Source organism: Apium graveolens, chromosome 7, assembly GCF_009905375.1.
Source record: "Apium graveolens cultivar Ventura chromosome 7, ASM990537v1, whole genome shotgun sequence".
Lineage (NCBI taxonomy): Eukaryota > Viridiplantae > Streptophyta > Magnoliopsida > Apiales > Apiaceae > Apium > Apium graveolens.
The window spans coordinates 140745724-140752277 of record NC_133653.1 but is presented as its reverse complement, the minus strand read 5'-3'; positions in this window follow the sequence as shown (position 1 = coordinate 140752277).

Here is a 6554-nt window from a genome sequence, read left to right as displayed (position 1 = left end):
CTGTGGCTAGATCTTGAGGTTTGAGTTTGTGTTTCTTGGTTTTCTAGAAATGGCCGAATGGAAGGTAATGGGAGAGAGAAGATAGAATTTTTGCTTGCTTGCTTGGGTTGCTTCTTGAATAAGTGATGTATTATTTGTGTCTATAATACTAGATATTCAAATATAGATCATATATTTCTATCTTGGCTAATTTTAAAAGCTAGATTACTAGCCAAGTACTACAACTACTATTCTTGCTTCTATTCACCATACTAGGTTCCTATGCTCTTTGATTGGTTACTATTTGATTGCCAATCCTTGGTTACATTATTACTAATTAGTTTGCATGTCTTATCTAGGAAGTTTTATGGCTTGATACATTTTATATATTCTCTTACGTATTCGTTTGGTTGCTTATTCATTTTCGTAATAAATTTTCGTAAGTGATTCACGGGGTAAATCCTTTCTTATAAGTCCTTTATGCTTTGAAACCTTGTACTTGTGTTTTAATTTGTAGAATTCTAGATTCGTGATTGTAATATGATTCTCGTATTTCTTGATGGTTCGTAAGGTATGGTCATTTTACAAAGTTCGTTTCTTCAAAAACTAATGACTTTTACATACACTCATTTGGTACGTATAATCACAAGATCGACCTGGACACTAGTTTTTCCATGCAAAACATAGTGTGGGCTAAAAAGTTTTCCCCGATCGTCAGGGTTACTATTCATTGAATATTTTACAAAGTCTCAAATATTTGGGTTATTATACTTGTCGAGAAGTCATGTAAAAGGCTTATCAAGAACTTTATCGAGAAGTCTCAAAATGACTTGTCGAGAAGTCATTTAGGCTTATTGAGAACTCAGTTATGTCTTATATTAGTTTCACATTTTAAAAATGTAAATTAACGGTTACACAGTTTTTCTTAGAATTTGAAAACTTCCAAGTAGAATTTTAAATTTATAAAAATAAATATACAGAGAATCCTAAAATATTTATAAATCATATTCCGGTTAATTTCCAATAAAATCATATCAATTTTGATTTATCAGAAATTAATCTGCTGCAACATATTAGCAGAGTTCTTGCCTTTAGGATGAAGAATTTAATATTCCAATTTCCTTAACAAGTCTAGTAAAAGTTGCTTCATCCAAAGATTTAGTGAAATATCAGCTAATTATTTTTCTGTTGGAACAAAAATGAGCTCAATAGTACCATTTGCGGCATGGTCTCTAATAAAATGGTACCTTACATCAATGTGATTAGTTCTAGAATGATTAACTGGATTAGCAATAATAGATATGGAACTAGTATTGTCACACATAATTGGAATTTTGTGTAACACTAGGCCATAGTCCATTAGTTGATTTCTAATCCAAAGCACTTGAGCACAACAACTTCCTGCAGCTATATATTCAACCTTAGCTATAGAAGTTGACACAGATTGTTATTTCTTACTGTACTAAGATACAAGTCTTTGTCCAAGAAATTGACAGCTTTCACTAGTACTCTTCCTGTCAACCCTGCATCCAGCAAAATCTGCATCTGTGTATCCAACAGCTTCAAAACCAGTTCCCATAGGATACCAAAATCCCAAGTTTGTTGTTCCCTTCAAATATTTGAAAATTCTCTTTACAGCCATCAAATGTGATTCTTTGGAATTTTCTTAAAATCTAGCACACAAAAATGTTGCAAACATAATGTCTGGTCTATTACCAGTTAAGTATAGCAAAGATCCAATCATTCCTCTATAGACAGATATGTCTGCACTGTTTCCTTTCTTATCTTCATCCAACTTGGTAACTGTAGATATTGGTGTAGATGCAGGTGAGAAGTCAACCATTCCAAACTTCTTCAATAAATCTTTAACATATTTAGTTTGACTGCTGAAGATGCCATCACTTCTTTAACTAACTTGAAGGCCAAAGAAGTAATTGAGCTCTCCCATCATGCTCATCTTATATTCACTCTGCATGAGTCTTGAGAATCTTTGACATCACTTCTCATTAGTAGAACCAAAAATGATATCATCCACATAGATTTGAACTAGGATAATATCATCACCATGCTTCTTGTAGAATAAAGTCTTATCAATAGTTTCTCTAGTGAATCCATGTTTGATCAAGAATTTTGATAGTGTGTCATACCATGCTCTAGGTGCTTTCTTTAAACCATAGAGAGCTTTCAACAATCTATAAATAAAGTCTGGAAATTCTGGATCTTCAAAGCCAGCTGGCTGTTACACATAGACTTCCTCTTCCAATTCACCATTGAGGAATGCACTCTTCACATCCATGTGATATACCTTAAAATTTGAGTGTACAGCAAATGCAAGGAATATTCTTATTGCTTCAAGTATTGCGACCAGAGCAAAAGTTTCATCATAGTCAATTCCTTCTTCTTGTGAGTAGCCTTTAGCAACCAGTCTTGCTTTGTTTCTTGTCATAATTCCATTTTCATCCATCTTGTTCCTATACACCCATTTTGTTCCAATAATGCTTCTATTTCTTGGTGCATGAACTAATTCCTAAACTTTATTTCTCTCAAACTGATTTAATTTTTCTTGCATGGAAGTTATCCAGTCAGGATCAAGTAAGGCCTCCTCGGTTTTTTTGGCTCAATTTGTGACAGTGAACATGCATGTAAACATTCATTTGCAGTAGCACTACTAGTTCTCACTCTATCATTTGGATGACCAATTACTGCATCTTTAGTGTGACTTCTATCTCATTTCCTAGTGTGATCTTGTTGACTAGAATTGTTTTCACCATTGGCATGACTTGCAGAACCACCATCTTCTTCTCCCCCTGAGTTTATGCCATCAAACTCAGATGGAATTCTTTCTTGATTAGATTTTTCATTTTCATGGATCACTTGTTCAGTTGTTTCTTGATCCATTTTATTTTCTATGTTGATCTCAGCATCATCCTCAGAATCACTGTCAATATTGAGATTTTCAAACTTCAAAGTTTCAGCTTCACATTCATCAAGGCATTTCAAGCCTGGACACTTGTCATCATCAAAAGTCACATCTGTGCTTTCCATAATTTTCTTCTGTTTAAGCACATAAACTCTGTAGGCAGTTCTCTCCAATGAATATCCCATAAAAAATTGCTTAAAAAACCTTAGATTCCAATTTTCCCACATATTTAAAGTTGTCTTTTAGCACAAAGCATTTGCTTCCAAATACATGCTTCCAAACACATGAAAATGCTTCACAATAGGCTTTCTTTTGATAGACTTGAGTAAGGTGATTTTCCATGGTTTTTGTTGATCAAATATCTATTTTGAGTATAGCATGTAGTATTCACAACTTCTTCTCAAAAACTTGTTGGCAGATTGTCATCTTGCAGCATTGTTCTTGAAACTTCAACTAGAGTCATATTTTCCTTTCAACAACACCATTTTGTTGAGGTGTTCTTGCAGCTGAAAATTCTTGAACAATGCCTCTGTCTTTGCAGAATTCACTCAATGTTGTATTCCTGAATTATGTGCCATTATCACTTCTCAATCTCTTTATACAGTTTTAATCTTCAGTCTGCTTTTCAACTTTCTTTATGTGTTCAATAATGATGTGTGGAGTTTCATCTTTTGAATGCATAAACTCTACCCATGTATACCTTGAGTAGTCATCCACCATCACGAGTACATATTTCTTTCTAGATAAGATATTAACTGGTCCAAACATGTCCATATGAATGAGTTACAATGGTGCACTTATGGAATTCACAGTTTTGCTTTTGTGACTGGACCTTTTCATTTTGCCTTTTTGACAAGCCTCACAAACTTCATCTTGAGCAAATTCCAAATTTGGCATGTCTCTCGCTAATTCCTTTTTCATCAAGGTATTAATTGCTTTTTAATTCAGGTGAGAGAGTTTCTTGTGCCACATCTTGCTTTTCTCAATATATGCCTTGGTATAGAAGCAACAAATACCATCCTTGTTTTCTGAACTTAAATATGCAACAAACTAGCTTCCCTTTCTTACTCTTTTCAGAGCAGTTTCAGCATTCTTTTGCTGATAATTGAGCAGTCTTCTTTCTCAAAATTCACCTTAAATCCCTTGTTATTAAATTGGCTAACACTTAGAATATTAACTTCAAGTCTAGCAATTAGTGCTACTTCTTCTATGACAACATTTCCAGAAACCAGCCTGCCATATCCCATTATGAATCCTTTGTTATTATCTCCAAAAGTCACCAATGGGCCAACCATCTCCTCAAATTGTGATAGCAGGGCCTTATCACCTGTCATATGTCTGGAGCATCCACTTTCAATGATCTATATGACTCTATTCACCTTGGCTTGCACACAATGATGATTAAGTGTGTTTAGCTACCTAAGCAGTGTTGGGTACTTTCTTCTTTTCACTGAAGTAGCAGAAATAGAATTTGATGATTCAAAAAGAACAATGTTTATTGATTAATTTGCATTTTCCTTTTTAGCTGTAGATCCAAGATTAACTTCTTTGAGGTCTACTATCAGTTTATGACAACTTGTCAACACTTTAATATTACAAGGAATGCAATCCAATTTGTCACAGAATGAATAGGGATCTTCAGCCAATGTCTCATTATATTTGCAGGTTCCCAACTTGGTTCACTAACAGTCTTTTTACAAAGGTGAGTTAGATGATTTGTTGAGCCACATATTTGATACTGCTTCCTGGGAGCATCTGCAATAAAGACATAGTTGTTGATCTTGTTCACACCTACTTTTCCATTCTTGTTCTTTTTTCCCAGCATTCTCAGTTTTAACCTCCTTAGTTGTTGTATTGATAACTTGATTGACTATTGGTTTCTTTTGAGGTTCATTTATGGTTGTGGTTTCTGCATCCTTCTTTTCTCTGTCTTCATCTACAAGTTCTAACTTGATGATCAACTCAACATCACTGAAATTAACCTCACATGCCTTGAACAAAGGTGCATCTACTTTTCTCAGCATAACTGGGACATCTTGATTTGCAATTGTTTTTCCTTTATCACCTTCATTTTTTTGTTCCCGTTCAAGGTATCATAGTCCAGACCAATAGCTATATTAGCAAGGTTTATTTTTCTCATGGTATTGTCCAAACAACTGAGATGCATTTTTAAAGGACTTCAATTTCACTTCATTATTTTCCAATTTTTCCCTCAGAATTGCTTCAATTTCACTTGCACACTTGAGCTTGTTTTTCAGATATTCATTTTCTTGACTGTTTCAAGCTCAACAAGTTGCAGCTCCGATTCTTGCTTTTCAATCTCAAGCTTCTCATTAATCTTTGACAGTCTACTAACTTTCTCAATAGCTTCCACCATGCTTGTGTGGATGTGAAATATTTCTACACTCATCTTTTCAACAGTTTCTTTATATTGGCTTGTATGTAAATCAATGGTAGTCAGAGTTGGTACCTCTGATTTTGATGAGGATGGATCTTCTTGCTCTAAATCCATGGGTGCATAATTTCCAAATTCTTCATTATCATCATCTTCATTAGTGTCATCCCAACTCTTGCCTTCAGCTATGTAAGCCTTTCCCTATTTTTTTCTCAAGAGAGCTTCATACTTTGCTTACAACTCCAAGTAAGCTTTATCCTTCTTTACTTTCTTTGGATTCCTACACTCAGTTATAAAGTGGCCCAACTCATCACAGTTATAGCACCTAATTTTTGATCTGTCAACAGATCCAGTTTTGTAGCCACCTTTGCCACCCGAGTTGAACTGGGTTTTTCCTTTCTAGTTGTTATTTGAGGTTTGTCCCTTTCTTTTAATGTACTTTGGATTTTTCACCCTAATGTTAGATAATTTTCTAGAAAGGTAAGCCATGGATTTATCCATTTCATCAGTTTCATCAAGGGTGTAATATTCATCCTATTCTAGCTCTAATATGGGATGTTTTTGGGGCTCCTTGTTCTTTTGCTCAATTGCATGAGTGACTGGAGTTTAAGCTTCATGTTCATCTTCAAGTATTGTACTGTCATTGACCATCAAGGCACTAGATCCATCTACTACATGTACTTGGTTTGCCTTTAGTGACTTGCTCTACAATATTTCAAGCTCATATATTTTCAGAATCCCATATAGGACCTACAATGTCATCCTGCTCAAGTTTCTTTCTTCTCTAATAGCATATACCTTTTGTTCAGTATGATCAGTAAAGGTAAGCAAAAACTTTAGATTAACCTCCTCAGCTTCATAATATTTATCATGAAGTTGAAAGTCATTAATTAATTTTTTGAATCTTTCAAAAACTTCGGTAATTCCTTCTTTTGGTTTGGCCATGAAACCCTCATATTATGACACCAAGATTCTCCTTTGGTTAGATCTAACTTCCTCTGTCCCCTCACACAGTATCTCAATCTTTTTCCAAATTTGTTTAGCAGAATCACAGTTGATAATGTTGTTGTACAACACATTGTTAAGAGACTCAATTAATATGAGTTGTAAACTGATATCCAGTGCAACCTTTTCTTTTTAAGGCTCTGTGTAGGTTGAGGGGTCTTTAGGTGTTTAATGTGCTGGTATGACCATATCTTCTTCTGTAGATTCAGAAACTCTCATCATAGGAATGAAAGGTCCATTCTTGAGAATCTGAAC